Source organism: Polypterus senegalus, chromosome 13 (assembly GCF_016835505.1).
Source record: "Polypterus senegalus isolate Bchr_013 chromosome 13, ASM1683550v1, whole genome shotgun sequence".
In the NCBI taxonomy this organism is placed as follows: Eukaryota; Metazoa; Chordata; class Cladistia; order Polypteriformes; family Polypteridae; genus Polypterus; species Polypterus senegalus.
This window is the reverse complement of record NC_053166.1, coordinates 43019479-43037497: the sequence shown is the minus strand read 5'-3', so window position 1 is coordinate 43037497 and position 18019 is coordinate 43019479. Positions and strand designations below refer to the sequence as shown.

Below are 18019 nucleotides of genomic sequence, written 5' to 3'. Positions count from 1 at the left end.
CTTTTTCACAAATGGGTCATGGATCCATTCCTTCCCATTTCGGGGGTCTTTTGTGGTTGGGAAATAATGCTCAAACTCTATTGAAAGCTGAGATAGGTGATCATACACCAGCTGGGAGAAAGTATGCCCTGGTTTTGTATCTTTAATAACCTCTGCTAACGTTTGAAAGATACCAAAAATCCCAGTGTTCACTCATGTGCCCCATAAATCAAGTTTGGCTTTGAATGAAGCCACTTTATCTGCCAACTTGAACATAGTGGTCTTTCTTCCCTGGTGACAGATTACGTTTGTTGAGAAGGCTGAATATGTCACGCAAGTAGGCAAGTATTGTGACCTATTCTGCATCACTAAAATGTACTGCTAGTGGTGAGTGTTTTTCTGAAAAAAATCTCTGGAGTAGCTCTCGTAACTCAAAAACTCTGGTCAGTAATCTACCTTTAGAAAGTCATTTTACTTCTGTGTATAAGAGAAGTGTGCTCACTGCCAAAACTCTGCTCCTGTACCTTTAAGCACTCCCCCTCACAGCTCCACACACACTTGCTGCTTCCTTCAAGATGGTAGCTGCAGCTGTTAACTGCAGCCTCTCCTGCTGTCACCACCAACCAGGTGCCCCCTCTCCCTGCCTCCGGGTATCTTCTGCCTCTTCCCCCATGTGCTGGTGCTCCACTGCCGCCTCAGATTTTCCTCCTCTGGCTCCTCCAGCCTGGCTGGATACTGAGTCTGCAGGGTGGGGTGTCCAATAGTGCCTGTATGCCTGTAGTGCATCTACAGGTACAATTCTGTTACAACGAACTGCCAGGGACCTAAAAAATATTTAGTTGTAATGAAAACTTAGTTGTAATGAGATTCTGTATTTGTTGCTATAGTATTTTCTTAAACTTGCGTCCAGGCGTTGGCAATCATTTCAATAGCCTCTTATCCGTTAATTTTAATCTCCTCCTGTCTACAAGTTATGCTGACAAGAATTTTTCTCAGCATTTCATTGAAATAATACACTTTCAGGGTGCGAATGATACCCAAACCCAATGGCTAAAGCACTGCTGTGCAATTGGGTGGGAGGAATTCAACACAAACATTATCTAAATGCGGAAGTATGTTGTGGTCAGCACAGCTATCAATCAGGAGCTGAACCATCCTTTACTTCTTCTTCATATTGTGAGGTTTCTGAACTCTTTTGGGATCCCGCACCCCTCCAAATAGGTATGTCACGCTGAAGTGCATCCCGAAGCACGATTGCTGCGTCTGTGTAAGGTTGTTTGTCCATTGCCGGGGCAGGGCAACAGCAGGCTCACAGAGGTGCAGTGAGGCGCCACAGACCTGAATCCTAAAAGATTGTGGTCACGCTGTAAGTCCCTGTGTTACACCCCAAAACACAAGTTTGTTACGGAGTCTCAGTACTCAATAACAAAAGCAGCTTTCATTCAGGTTGAAACAGGAACAGCACGGGTATTTATTGTAGTGTGATCTGCCACTCTGCTATACACAGACACAGCAATCGGGCAGGGTGATGGCCAGGTTAGTGGCCAAGTAATCCTGTTTCCTGCATTTACAATGTTCCTTGCATCACCCATAAAGATCTTTTCTGTTTGCTTTAGCAGAGAGACGCAGCATAGCTTTGAGCCTGCTGTTGCCCTGGCAACAGATAAACAGTCTTCCACAGACGCGGTGATCGCACTTCGGGACTCTCTTCATCATGCTGTCTAGTTGGGGGAGGTCCCAAGAGAGTTTAGAAACCTCACATATTCTTGAATGAGTGCTGCATTAATAGGAATGTTTCCTGAACGAGCATCACTGAACTACATAAAAACTGCTTTTTCGGCATCTTCAAATGCAGCAGTTCACATACGTTTGCAACCCGAGATTTTTCTTCATTTTTTGCTCGGTCTTTCTGTCTTTCAAGAAAGTTGACAGTTTTGATGGCGAAATTCCGAATTCACTGGCAACATCTTTTTTCTTTTTGCCGCAATTGAGAACTGTAAAAATGTAAAGTTTTTTTTCTAATATGTTTCTATTGGAGGGTGACAATGACTTAAATTACAATGGATGTTTTTCAAATATTGAAAAGCAATAAGCAAAAGGTATCACTGAAAACCCATGAAAACAAAAACAGCAAAAATAAAATATATGAGGAAAGTTCAAAGAAAGAAATTTTCTTTACAATGTTTCTGTTAGGGGATCGTTGTGCACAACTGAGCTGCGACTACAGAACTAACTGCTCTTCTGGGAACGATTCATACAAGCATTTCAAGGTCTTTGGCACTTCATTGTAATGAAAGTATCTGCTGAATGTACTTTGTAGTAACAAGATTTCTATAGACTCGTGTCATATGGGGAACCTGTTGGGACCATAAAAATGCTTCATTGTAATGAAAATTTAGCTGTAATGGAATTTTACCTGTAGTATGTGCTCCTATCTCTCCTCGGCTCGGTTTCTCTCTTCTTTCTGTGCCACTGCAAAGTCCCGCCCGCCTAGCGTTCTGAAAAGTGTCCTCAGTGAAGGGGGCAGCCATTTTGCTGTAGTGCTTCACTGAGTGAGTCTCCGTTGCTGGCTGTCAGACACCCGGACCGGAGGTTGGGGAACCTTGTTCTAGAGGAATATTAGAGGAGAATCAGAGGACCTGAATGAAAACCCACAAGGGAATGGGAATGACTTGAAAACTCTATGCATTTTATTTAAAACTAGGATCTCTAGATCTGTTAGAATACAATATTATACATGATGCCACCACGCTATATTATATTATATTATATTATATTATATTATATTATATTATATTATATATTATCCACTTTAATGAAAGGATAAGGGTGTCCATGTGTGTCTGTGCATCTGTGTGTTAATCCAGTTGCTATGTCTCTGTTACATGCCATTTGGTATGAGATTTGTGCTAATATTTGTGATGTGTCATCTGTTGGAATGAAACTACATGCTTTACAAGGTACATTCCAATAGATGATTGAGTGCATATTATTCTAACAGACCAAATGGACAACCCATGTATCAAATGAAAATATGAGGTCTTTATTAATCACTTATATTTTATACTGTTATAGCTAGTTATTATATTATCTCATACCATAACTTTGGATGTAGGAAGAATATACTATATAAATGAGCATAATGTTCTTCACAGGTCTCCACGGAGCTGTGAGTCTACAGGGCTAACCTCCATGCTTATCAGCATTCATTTACTTATACTGCTTTTCCATTACAGGTTCATAGGAGGTCAGAAGCTAATCCAACATAACTGGGCACACGGTAAGAACTAACTGTACAATTTCATTGGTTGTGCTAGGGTTCATCAACTTTGTATCCTTCAGGGAGATTATGTAGACAGAAGCAGTTTATGTATTTCTGTACTTTTTGTTTTTTGCTAGTGATACAGCATTTTTCCTCCTTAGGTATTGTAGTTTATACTTCATTGCTTTTGTCTTCCAACACTGGTTTACAAAAAAGTAAGGGTGGAGAGATATTCTAATTGCAGGGTTTTACAGGAGGTATAGCAGTGGGTTTTGAACAGAAGGCCAGGTAAGCTTGAAAATGATGTAGGCATTAATGGCAGTTTCTTTCAAACTGATGTTTTTTTGTACTTCGGGATGTGTGAACCTTATCTACGAGTTTATAACTGAGGGGCTTTGTTGATCACAGATTTAGAGGTTGCACAAATCACTGGTAAAACAGCCCAGGTTTGTATCTCTTCTTTACATGTGATGGTATGTATTTTCATGTAGCTTAAATAGTTTCACTATTCTAATTAAAAATAAGTAAATATTCAAATATATTAGGACTCAGCGTAACGATTCTCAGCGTTACATATGTTTGTAGTTGTTTTGTTTTTTTTTTTAATAAACTGTTCAAAAAATGAAAGGAACACTTTGAAAACATATCAGATCTCAATGGGAAAAAAAATCATGCTGGATATCTATACTGATAAGGACTGGGTAATGTATTAGGATCGAAAGGATGGCGCATCGTTTGATGGAAATGAAAATTATCAGCCTACAGAGGGCTGAATTCAAAGACACCCTGAAAATCAAAGTGAAAAAAATATGCAGCGGATTAGTCCATTTTGCCAAAATTTTATTGAAGCAACTCAAAAATTGTACTCAATAGTTTGAATAGCCCCCACATGTTTGTATGCATGCCTGACAACATCGGGGTATGCTCCTAATTAGACGACAGATGGTGTCCTGGGGAATCTCCTCCCAGATCTGGACCAGGGCATCACTGAGCTCCTGGACAGTCTGAGGTGCAACTTGGTGGAGTGGAATGGACTGAAACATAATGTCCCAGAGGTATTCTGTTGGATTTAGATCAGGCGAGTATGGGGGCCAGTCAATGGTATCAATTCCTTCATCCTCCAGTAACTGCCTGCATACTCTCGCTACATGAGGATGGGCATTGTTGTGCACCAGGAGGAGCCCAGGACCCACTGCACCAGCATAAGGTCTGACTTTGGGTCCAAGGATTTTATCACAATCCCTAATGGTAGTCAAGGTGCTGTTGTCTAGGCTGTAAAGGTCTGTGCGTCCCTCCATGGATATGCCTCCCCAGGCCATCACTGACCCACCACCAAACCGGTCATGCTGAATGATGTTACAGGCAGCATAACGTTCTCCATGGCTCCTCGACACACTTTCATGTCTGTCACATGTGCTCAGGGTGAACCTGCTCTCATGTGTGAAAAGCACAGGATATCAGTGGTGGACCTGCCAATTCTGGTATTCTATGGCAAATGCAAGTCGAGCTCCATGGTGCCGGGCAGTGAGCACAGGGCCCATTAGAGAATATCAGGCCCTCCGGCCACCCTCAATGAAGTCTGTTTCTGATTGTTAGGTCAGACACATTCACACAAGTGGTCTGCTGGAGGTCATTTTATAGGGTTCTGGCAGTGCTCATCCTGTTCCTCCTTGCCCAAAGGAGCAGTTACCGGTCCTGCTGATTGGGTTAAAGACCTTCTGCAGCCCTGCTCTCCTAGAGTAACTGCCTGTTTCCTGGAATCTCCTACATGCCCTTGAGACTGTGCGTGGAGACACAGCAAACCTTCTGGCAATGGCACATATTGATGTGTCATCCTGGAGAAGTTGGACTACCTTTGCAACCTTTGTAGGGTCCAGGGGCCTCATGTATAAACGGTGCGTACGCACAGAAATGTTGCGTAAGAACTTTTCCACGTTCAAATCGCTATGTATAAAACCTACACTTGGCGTAAAGCCACACATTTTTCCAAGGTACCTCATACCTTGTCGTATATAAGTTCTCCGCTCGGTTTTGCAGACTGGTGGCACCCAGCATCAAAGCAGGTGCTACTGTTCCTGTGTGGTTACTCCTTATTTTCCTGATGCGGCTTTATAAATACGCTGAAACTAACCGCATATTGTTTATTATTGTAATGCATCTGATTGTAATTAACTTGTAACAATATAATGGTCCAGGGAACAGCCATAGTATTCCAAATACCATAGCTGCTTTAGCATTGTTACTCACTGCACCTTCTTCTTCTTCTTTTAGCTGCTTCCGTTAGGAGTTGCTACAGCGGATCATCTTTTTCCATATTACTCTCACTGCACCACTCAGAGTATTGATATCACTGTATCTGAGTGTGAATCACAGCAGCAGCTGTTTGGAAAGAGAATTATCGGTATACAGTATCAAACACACGCTACCTCAGCCACGGCAAAACGTTGCAAAGCCTTTCCTGTACGGACCTCGTGGTTCAGAAACAGTTTCATCCCAAGAACTTTAAACGCACTCAATCAATTGCTCCTTGTAGAACTGTTTGTACTTATAAGTGCAATCACCCCACTGTAAACTTGCACTACAGTTATAATATTGCACAACCTGAGCCACTTTAAAAAGCGTGTATTTACATATGATGACAATATCATTTTTAAGATGAAATGCAGCAAAATATGTTTATTATATTATACAGATAAAACTTTTAACTTCATTTAAATAATCTATATTCTTCACTGGGACTGGCGTGAAGGATAGAATAATTAAACATGTACTACGAAGATATTTCAATGTTCCTTAAACGTTTTGAAAAATAGGCGCTCTAAACTTACAGATGGCTTAACGTCTATTACAGAGCTGATTGTGTGGCGATCGTTACTTGGAGAAAGAAAAGCAAGGACTGCAGGGGCGGCCACGCCAATATATATTGAATATAAAACAGAAAGAGAAAATAATGACACAGCTAATAACGCAGCGGCAAATTTCAACAAAAGTTAAATGCTTGTGTCATGAGCATGAGGCGGCTATGCAGTGTCCGCAACGGACGTGGCCATCCACCGTGCATAAGATACCATATTGACATTGGCGGGCGAAGGACCACCAATTCTTTCTCTGCCCAGGGCCGCCACAAGCCTAGAGCCGCCCCTGAGTACTGCTGCAATAAATAATTTCATCGAAGGTCGTGCACAATCACTGCGCAATTATTAAACTATTATTATATTATTTAATTATTAACCCATGTTTAATAACGTGCATTAACTCCTATCATCATGAAAATGATATCACGTATACATCTCAGTATTTTAGTTATTCAGAGAGCTGTAATATCACAAATGTAATGGATTCTGTGTCCAGTCGGAGGAAGAGAGCCGGTTTAAGAAGCAAGTAGTGATTCACACACATAGAGCACAGAGAAGATCAAATACAAAACAAAGCATTTAACGTGCTACTGTAATTACAATGTGATTTGAGAAACTAGTTAATTAAATGATTTTAAGATTAAGTTTATGATGTTCTACTTTAATGACAAAATAAACTACATGATTAAAGTAGAAATTTCGAAATTGAAGTTGATATTTCGTGCTTTTAAACCAATGTGTGCCTTTGTTTTCTCTGTACCCTAATAAGCTTTATTATGACACTAAGACAGTGGGCTACACCTCGCCTTTTTACAGCAACTTTGATATGTGACTTCTTTTTTATTTCCGGCACTGTGCGACTTTGTGAACGTGAGCTTTCAAGTTTCTCCAACACGCTATGTCACTCGATCAACTTCCTTTTGTCGATTATACCATATTTTAATTAAACAAATAGTATTTTTTTCCTTTGCCTCCACTTGGTATTCACTGAAATTCTTATACAAAGTATTTTCCCCCATGCTTTTCCCATTGTCTTTTCACAGAAGGCTGAGCTTAACGGCGATTTATATTGATTTGCATATTCAAAGAGGCGTAATTCTGGGAGGAGTTGCGGTGTTACATAAAGCGTGTGCATGAGCGTTACTTTTCATGCTGACCAGGATTTATGTAGCGGAATAACGTGGAAGTTGGAATATGCACAGATTTCTGCATCTGGATATTTCTGTGCGTAAGCACATTTCAGCTTTTGTGCTTATGCCATGTTATAGTGCGAATTCTACGCACAGCGTTATACATGAGGCCCCAGGTATGGCCTCAATCTACCAGTAGTGACACTGACCGTAGCCAAATGCAAAACTAGTGAAAAAACAGTCTAAAAAGATGAGGAGGGAAGAATGTCAGTGGCCTCCACCTGTTAAACTATTCCTGTTTTGGGGGTCATCTCATTGTTGCCCCTTTAGTGCACCTGTTTTTAATTACATTAATACCAAAGCAGCTCAATCTGATTAACAAGCCCCTCTGCTACTTAACTGACCAGATCAATAGCCCAGAAGTTTCATTGACTTGATGCTATACTCGGATTAAAAGTGTTCCTTTAGTTTTTTGAGCAGTATACTTTATTGTTATGGCTATAGACACAGTCACAAGAACAAACACCAACAGCAAACAAATCCTAGTGATACTTTGGAAACTGTTACTTAAATACACGTCACAATACGTTTATAGTGCAAGACACCAGCTGAATGTTACAAATGGTACGCAACATTGTCATAAGCACTACATGCTTTGCGAAGGCACCATGAGTAAAAAAAGTTAAACTATTAATAATAATTTAGCAGAGCACTTGGGCTAATAAGGATTTCAGGTCCTTCACATGGCTGCTTTAATGGCTCACTGTCCTGACAAAGATCAAGAGAAATACGGGTCAGGTAGTGGCCGTGTCAGTGTGAGAATAGCAAGCAAAGTAAAAGAGCAGGCATTCGGCAGGAAGGTCGAAGGCAGACTTGTCTTCTTATTTTGGAGCTGTCCAATGGGCAGAAGCAGGGTACTGCTTCTATCTCGTTATTTAAAAAGCTAGTCGGCACCTGTAGACTAATTCAGAAAAGTGGGATCGCCACAGTATAAAGTCGAGGTCTAAAAAGTGTCTACTCTTTGTTTTTGCTACTTTTATTTTTATTACACCTCATTGTTATAGGTATTATGTGTCTAACTAGCAGTTACATAAGACAGAGGCTAATAGTATGACACAGCTCTTTAAATTGGGATTGTAATAAGAGGAAAATCAAAATTATTTTCCATTTGTTTTAATGAGAAGGTCATAGCATTAAACAACAGTCGGGGATCTCAGGTTTAAGAGTGAATGGCACAGAATCAGATTTTACTTTTAGGGCACCAGAATACATTTAGAAAAACTGCTCTGTGCACATTTGTAGATCAAAGTGCAGAGTAGTGGAACAGAAAAGGAAAGAAGAAAAAGTGTTATGTTGTGACTGGGTCTGACTGTAAGTTTTACTAATGAAGGCAACAAGTTACCCATTCAAAATTACAAAATGGCTGATTGTGGAAATGAAGCGCAAACACATCTGTAAAATACTGCAGCACCTCTGGAGTAATCCAGTGCCAAAATTAGTATTGGTAAAACATACTGTACGACCGTTCTTTTACAATAAAATGTCAGCTTTTGACTTATAACACCTTTTTTAAATAATTTTAAATTATATCTGAATAGTTATGTTTGATCTAAAAGCCCTAAACTACAATATACAGGTATATCAGTGAGGCAGAATGTTTGCATTATTCATTGTGCTGTCATTGTTAACTACTAGGATGCTGCAGAATGAGAAGTTACATAATTCTGAAAACAACTTCAGGAATTTAAGCTAAATGTCCCTTTTGGTTCTTTTCGGCTTTAGAAGAGACCCTATCAAATCTGAATAATCAGCTAGCCCCCTTGTGCATTTACTACCACTGGTAGGGAATTTCACAGTTTGAAAACAACCCTATTTTGCTTGTTTTAATCTTCAAGCTTTTCGGAAAATACCAAGACTGGCACATGACATTTTGTTTTCTTCTTAGGGGATATGAGCTGTTTGGTACTTCCCCACTGAAGCCACTTCCTTAATTCCATATTTCCCAGGTCTGATTATTTTTTTTTCACTGTACAGAAAGTGACAACTGTGCACACAAGAGCTGGCGTGGCTCCAACTCTTTCAAAGAAGGTGGCTTGACAGATGACAGGGTTATTCGGCACTTTTATAATAAACACTTTTTGAACCAATTAAGTCATTCTTGCTGTTCAGTTATGTTTGTCATGTGAAACTCCCCAGTCTCATATATTCTTTTATATGAAAAGCACTAGCTTGCAGGTATTCATTTGTGATATATGTAAATGTTTCAAATCTAAATGTTAAATAGACTCACGAGGTAAACTCACAGTCCTGATTGTACATGTGTCATGTGAAAACCCCCAAGCTCACCAGTAATGAAGTTCCTGTGCTGTCCTAAACACCTGTCACTTCTGCCTTCTTTAACAACTGCCTGAACCAATACACTAGGAAAAAGGCTGTGTTGCAGAAAGGACGAAGATGTTTCTATCCAAAGACATCCTGCTGGTTTATCAGGGTGAAATAATAACTTGTTTGTAATTCACACCTACAGTATATACCCTTTATATTTGTATAGTACTTGTAAGTTAATTAGTGTTTGGAGGTTTTTGAGTAATTTAGTTAAACATTAGAAAGGGAAATGGCAATGTGGTCAAAAGGAAAAGTCATTATATCTTGAAATGTAATGATTTTGCATTATGTGAGTGTTAATTATGAGAAAATATACATTTAAATATTGGTTCAAAGGCATTCATTTAGCATTTTCTAACAAATTTCATTTTTTCATAGCAGTTGTTCTTCATAAAATGTCAAATTGTTTCTGAAAAGTGTTATGCTGTGGTGCAAGCTGAAAAACCAGCTAATGTTATTCTATTTACAGAATGCTTCTGCATTCTTGACAAAAAAATGTAGTTCAGTAGGTCATACTCCTCTTTACATACATAATGTGTTTATTGTCATTGGCTGCACATTTGTGGTCAGTGGCCCATACAGTATTTAGAAGTAATAAAAATAATTTGTGTTTTCTTGAAGAGGTATGCAATCATACATATTAAGTACAACAGATTGACAATAGAGGGGGAATCATCCTATGGACCAATATTTATATGATTTCTTTCATTGTTCAAAAGCTGTTAAATATTTTAAAAGCTTTTCATGTAAAACTCTATATATTTTTATGTCTGCCCACTTTCATCTGAAACAAATATCATAAAAACAAAGATGCCCAAGATAGCAAAACAGTTTTATTTCTAATACTGGGTCATGAATAAACATACTGTGAGACAATGAAAGGAATAAAAAAAATAAATAAAATTGTGCAAAGTTAGCTAGCCGTGGACAGAACATCCTACGCTAAATCCTCCCTATTTTCTTTGCTCTGTGCACAAGTTTAATTAATTACTGCCAGCTAAGGAGAAGCCCAATGGTTCAGAATGCACATAAAATGTGGTACAATTGCAGATGTTGTTTGAAGTTTAAGATATAACCATGAACTTTCACCTTGCACGATATTAATTATTTTGATCATCTCTAAAGCACACACAATTTAACACATGGAATACACCAGGTGTATTAATAAAGCCATTTCTTTATTGACTATATATTTATATCCTTTCAACCACTGTGCCCCAGTTTTTCATCAAAACATTTCTTTTACCTCTTCCAGATAGACTTTGGTTAAAGAAACCTGCTGAGTCTTTCTAATCTCCTCTTGCTATCAACTTTACAATGTATATATTTTAGCTATGATCAAGGACATCACCTGCAAATGGTATCAGCATTTTCAAAACAGTGCGCCTCTAGATATCCATCCATTATCCAACCCGCTAAATCCCAGCTACAGGGTCGTGGGGGTCTGCTGGAGCTAATCCCAGCCAACACAGGGCGCAAGGCAGGAAACAAACCCCGGGCAGAGCGCCAACCCACTGCAGGGCACGCACACACAGCACACACTAAGGACAATTTTAGAATCGCCAAAGCACCTAACCTGCATGTCTTTGGACTGTGGAAGGAAACCAGAGCACCCGGAGGAAACCTATGCAGACAAGGGGAGAACATGCAAACTCCACGCAGGGAGGACCTGGGAAGCAAACCCAGGTCAAGTTAAGATATTATTTTAAAAAAATGAATAAAAGCAAACCTCTGATTAAAAACTTTTTCTTTATGAATGTCTAACTAAACTCCAAATTGTGCATCACCCATATTTATTTTGACTTGGACGGTGCAAGATGTATCCAAGTTAAGACCCTAATTAAGAGCAAAGTCATTGGGCATCTGCTTCCCCAAGTCACTTGTTTTGGGAATGTTCCCAGCTGAAAACTTATTGCAGTCACATTTTTGCTTATGTATTGTACTCTCTTGAATTTATAGTAACTGCTAATGCTCCAACATCTTTGGACTAACACACAAAGGAATATTATGGTTTAGTTAAACAATCTAAAGTGATATCTTGTGTTGTGAAATGGCAACCCAAACAAGGACGTGCCTGAAAAAGGCAGTGTAAGGCAAGCTAATACAGTCTGAAATCAAGTAACCAGAACCCAAGGAACCAAACAAAAAAATCCAGAAAACAATAAGATGAAAAACAATGCTTACATTTGAAATTTCCACTCAGCAATACTCGATGACACTCTGTAGGAATCCATCTCCTTCACAAGAATATAAAAGCAGAGGGTGGTCTCTCAAAAGTCCCTTCATAGTGGCCAAGCCCCTTGAGGCTCCACCCACAGAATACAAGAAACAGCCATGAGAGAAATATCCACAATACAGGATTACTAAATAATATTTAAATATAATGATATTAGGTAAAAAATGGAATAAACGCATGAAAAATGATAATTGAAAAACAATGATGAAAAGGAAAAAACACATAAGCAAGGGAACCCCTAGCTGTTACATAACAACTTGCTCCATACTGCCAACATCCCACCTTGCTTTGCTGAAGAGGAAGAATCCTAACTCACTATAACACAATGAGAAGAGGATGTCTTATTTTAGGTAAAATTAGAAACAAATTAAAGTAACAATGCCAAACAGTCCAAGTCTTCTTTAGAGTCTGGATGACATTATAAACTGCAGTTGTTAGTAAACTGAGCATGCTAAACCATTGTTAATATTCAGACATTTTAGTATTTTTGTGTAGAAGCTTCATATTATTTTTCCTTCTTGCCTTATAGGTGTTTAAATTGGGGAGGGTGGTCTGATCTAATCTGAATAATATGTAGTGCTGCATTATAATTTCATAATTGTATTTAACTTTAATTGAAAAAGTTAATATAAAATGACTAAACAGGATCAAATATTCTTTTATATAAATTGTTAGACTTTCCAGTGTTTAAATGGAAACAGTTTAAATGATTTTGCCAAAAAAAAACAAATGTTTAAGATCAACATTCCATACCGTTTTCTAAGCCTACTTAATACTGAGCAGGGTCACAGGAGCCTATCCCAGCAAGCACAGGTTGCAAGGCAGGAACAATCCCCTCGCCAGTCCATTGCTGGGTGAAAACACACACACACACTAATCCACCTAACCTGCATGTCTTTGCACTGTGGGAGGAAAATAGAACACCCAGATAGAGAACATGAAATCTTCACAAATGGAGGACCCGGGATGCAAACCCTAGTGTCCTTACTGCAAGACAGAGCAATGCTACCACTGCCCCATCATGCTGCTCTTGTAGGATCACTTCTAGTAAAAAAAAATCATATGCAGTTAAATGAAGTTCCTGTGGTCTAGTTTTGTTTGGAGTCACTAGGGCTCTGGCATATGAGGACTGTAATAATTGCATTACAGGACTGTAAGAATACCAGAAATGATTGCAGAAGGACTGGTCTATTCACAGTTGATGCACCTCATGGATGGAGATACATTCACCCATAAAACACAAATGTGGAATCATATTCCAACTTCTCTAATATTTGTAAATCTTTCAAAGACTCATATTTTCAGCCCCATAGCAATGTTTTTGTCACCTATGAAGTAGTAGGATGTTGTACCATGTTAGCCATAATGAATGCAATGAGAAGTCAATCAAAATGACACCTTCTATTGGCTAACTGAACAGATACAATATGCAAGCTTCTGAAGCATCTTAGGCCTCTTCTTCAGGCCTGATGGGTGGGTCTAAGCTGCCTCGAAAGCTTGCATATTGTAATCTGTTCAGTTAGCCAATAAAAGATGTCATTTTGCTTGACTTCTCATTATTTCCCATGAAAAAAGCAGTTTTATCAAGATGTAGTGTTGCAAGCCAGTACTCAAACAGGAAATGGCAGATCTACATATATTATAATCAGAAGTGGAGCATGTTGTAAAGAACATGATGAAGGGAAGGCAGCAGGCCCAGATCAGGTAGTAGTAGAAATTGCTTAACAAAAATATTAAATAACATCTATGACACTGAAAAAGCCTTAATGATTTAACAAAATAAGCATTTATTGCTTTACCAAAAAGCACTTGGGGCACTAGAATGTGAAAATCGCCAGCCAATAAGTCTACCGCTTGATGGAAAGACATTCCATTGGTGATTAAACTATACTGGGAGCAAACAGCAGCTATAAAAATAAACAGGAAATTTAGAGAATGGACTCCAATATAAAGAGGTACACGACTGGGTTCTTTCACCTGACATTTTCTCTTTGTATAGCAAAATGACTTTAAGGGGCACTGAAAGAAATGAACGGAATAAGTGTAGGAGGTGTCAGCGTTACCAATGTATGATTTGCAGATGTTAGTGTATTTATTGGTCAAAGTGAAGAGCTACAGCAGGAAATGTTTAAATGTGGGAGCAGAAGACAGTGAGAAGAAGAATTTCAAGAAGATGGTTTGAAACAAAAAGACAAAGTCATGCCAAAATACAAGTTCAAAGAAAAATCTAAAAATATCAAGCAAGTGTGTTGCTTTTGTTACCTGGTGTGACATATTAATGCAAGATGGAAGAAGGGAAAAAGACTCTGTGGTAAAAAAAAACTTTTATAATATAGGTTGGTTTGTCTAAATATCTATTTCAAAGTGCATAATCTTTTTAAAAAGTGATCATATTATATGAACTCAAGTGGCCCTGTACTCGCTTCTTCTTTTGTCATGTCATTGTAAAGTGTTTTTCAGTCCTACTGAATGAACTTACAGGATATGAGCTAGGAAATACAGTGAGATGGTGACACTGGTGTAAAAATCGATTTGAACAGCTGGATAACATTCTCACACAATTAAAGGCTAGTGCACTTTTCAGGATGTAGCAGCAACAAAGGACTAAAAATCAAAAATAAAAGATTGTTTTGAAAACACAAAACTGTCCACTTTTCCTTGTAGGCTCCACCTTTCTGATTTGGCTGCCTGTTGTGCTTGGTTATCAGGCAGTCATGTTATAGATGGCTGTGTGAATAAATAGGCAGTGTCTGTCCCTGAGAGTTCAGTCATTAATCATTTTTGTCTTTGGTAACTTTGGCATTTTTGGGGAAGCTCCAATTTGTTTCCGGTTTTTGTACTTTTGACCTTTTGCTTGCCTTGCCATCTTGTGTGGTCAGATTTCTGTGCCTTCTCGATTTATCAAATGATGAAATGATGAACGCTTTATGTTGGGTTTCCTTAAAAAATAATAAATCTGTTAAGCTACAGTGAAGATAGCAATGTCACAGTTAACTGAATCCATTATTTCCAACGAATCTAGAGAATCTAAAGGCTACCCTGATAGTATCAGGTTCAAGACAAGAACAGTCCTGGATGGAGTGCAATTACTCATATAGGGCCTCTTAACTTATGCATGTTCGTATGTACCTTAGGAAACCACATGCAGACATGAAAACGTGCAAAGTTTTTACATACTGGGATTTAAATCCATTCTCCAGGAGCTGCAAGGTATCATTATTAACAATTGCACCACTGCTAACTTTCACAGTAAGCATCAGCACAAGTTGCTCTAGAAAATAAGCAGAACCATAGTACAAAGCAGGACCCGATAATGTAGGCTACAAGGAAATGTGATTGCTGCTCACTTAAAAATGACATAAAACTGAGTTAGGGGTGCGCGATCAGATGATTTTAGATTGTGATCGATCTTAAAGACATCCACAGTCTAATTTTCAAGTGAATCGTAGATTGTGATCTTTTATACCTCGGTTCACGACCATAATTCGTTCCAAAACTCTGGTCGAAACCCGATTTGGTCGTGAACTGAAGTAATTTCCGCCATAGGATTGTATGTAAATACAATTAATCCGTTCCAGACCGTATGAACTGTATGTAAATATATATTTTTTTAAGTTTTTAAGTACAAATATAGTTAATTATACCATTGAATGCACAGCATAATAGTAAACTAAATGTAAAAACATTGAATAACACTAAGAAAACCTTGAACAACAGAGAAAACTAACACTGCAAGAGTTCGCACTATAGCCTTATGACCCACTCGCTAAAAACACTTCTTTTTAATGAGTTTTAAGCACAGGGAAAAAAATGAACATTTGAAAAATCCGTAATTTAATAAACAACCAAGAAAAGTAACATTGCAACAATGCATGCACGCGCCTGCCTGTGTGTGTGTGTCTCTCGCGGGCCTGTGTGTGTGTGTGTGTGTCAGTCTTGCGCACGCCTGCGTGTGTGTGTCCATCTCGCACGCGCCTGCGGGTGTGTGTCTGTCTTTCTGTCTCGCGTGCTCCTGTGTGTGTGTGTCTGTCTCACGCGCGCCTGTGTGTGTGTGTGTTGTCTGTCTGTCTGTCTGTCTGTCTCACGCGTGCCTCTGTGTGTGTGTGTCTGTCTCGCGCGCGCGCACGCACCTGTGTGTGTCTCTCTCTCTGCACACACAGGGAATGCACAGGAAGAGACTGAACATGTGCCGTGTGTGTCGCGCATGCACTTCACCAGAAGACACACACACACGGACACCTGCACACAGGGGTTTTATTAAAGAGGATATATATATATATATATATATATATATATATATATATATATATATATATTGTGAGCTGGAGGGCTGATCGCACCCCAAATAGAGACAGACGCCCTGGGAAAACCACAAACCCTGAAACACTGACCACCCTCACATTGCTCCTTATCCTTGCACTATAACGCGTAATACAAGCCTCGCGCAGTACTCCGCCGACTTATAAGCCTTGTTTTGGAATTGATTATTTGCTTTTATCTCTCTCTGCTCCTAGCGGAACTGTCATCTCTGACTTGTCATGGAGCACGTTTAAGCTCATGTGTTTGCGGTGTCTGAATAAAAATCCTTCTTTTTTTCTACGACCTTCTGTGTCTCTGTGCAAATCTGTGACCCAAGCGTGACAAGTGGTACCAGAGTGGTTGCACAGATGGATGCCGCCAAGACTTATTTCAGAGTCTAAAACTTATGCACTTAAAGACTGGAAACTAAACATGGATGACCCAATCCGCGCAAATTCAAGATTTGATACATAAAGTGCACTGTTGGTTTGAAGGAGACGTGATGGAAACAGTTGTCGTGAATATATTACTGGCCGGCATACCTGAAGTTCTTCGAGATGAATTTCTACGCCATGATATTAAATCATTAACGATTATGTCCAGACGATTAGAGGGTTCACAGTCCGATTGGAGAAACAGCGGTGGATTTCGTGCTGCTTCACAACCTGTGAACAACGCCCAGGACATTCTCGCCGCTCGATCGACAAGCTGCAGGACCTGAAAATCTAATGGGGTCAGGTAGGACCCCGGAAATCCAGTCGTAGATGGGACGCCTGTTTCTGGGGAGACAGCGGCAACAACGGGTCGACGAGACCATGGACACTACAGAGCACGCCGACGTGGACGTCGAGAGGATATTTCGGAAACGGAGCCGACCGTAGATGTTTCCGATGTGATCAGCTCGGCCATTTGGCAAGAGAATGTCGCGTGTCTCCAGCTCATTCAATAGATTGGACTGGCTGAGATTTGTTGCTCAACAATTACATATCCGGATGGAAAAGATGGCTTGTTGATCCCGGTGAAATTGGGGGACAGAGAAATCTCAGCATTGTTAGACTCGGAAGTGACCTTTGTATTGTGAGACGAGACTGTCTTAATGAACAATGCCTTAGAGACTGTGAGACTGTAAAAATACGCTGTGTACATGGTGATGTTAAAGATTATCAGACTTTACTTCTTCCTTTAACTTATAGGGCGCCACTTTAAGGTTTGGTCTGCCGTTTCGACTCGTGCCCTTGGCCATTACTCATAGGACGGAGAAATGCCCTTTTTCGAAACTGATTAATAAATGTAAGGGACCAGTAGTCCAGTCCACTAATGAACTTAGTGGGGGAGAAGAAGAAGAAACCAAGACGAAGAACTGGTAGCGGCCGGGAAAATCTAGAGCCCAACTTAGATATTGAACCCGATCTCTCCAGCGAGACGGAGGAGGTCACCCCCGACAATCTTCCAGAATGGGCTGGTCCTTCTACATCTTCCCAGATTGCAAACGCCTCGAACACAAACCGGCGTTAACGAACAATCAGATTTTGTGCGTTTGCAGCATACTGATAGCTCATTAGAATATGCATTTAAACAGGCTCGCCCTGCTAATGACTCTTATTACCAAGAGCGTAATTCCGGGGGTGTGAAAACCCACACTTTATAGAAAAGGACGGTTGCCTTTTCAGAGTGATCTCAGATCATTTGGAGGGGGAATTTATTGAACAACTGGTGGTACCTGAAGCACATAGGGAAACTGTTTTGCATCTGGCACATTCACACATCTTGGGGGGGCACCTCGGTGCCGACAAAACTAGAGACCGGTTATCAAAACGATTTTATTGGCTTAATATGGGAAAAGATGTTGAACGATTTTGTACTTCATGTCCAG

The 18019-nt window shown here is 39.7% G+C and overlaps 1 long non-coding RNA gene across 1 annotated transcript in view; it reads left to right on the top strand.

The window, feature by feature from the left end:
- Positions 1 to 18019, top strand: part of LOC120542775 — a 154245-nt gene that overhangs the window by 105320 nt on the left and 30906 nt on the right. The window contains exon 2 of the long non-coding RNA XR_005636232.1: positions 3216 to 3259. This is a non-coding gene — a long non-coding RNA (uncharacterized LOC120542775). The remainder of the gene's footprint in view (positions 1 to 3215; positions 3260 to 18019) is intronic.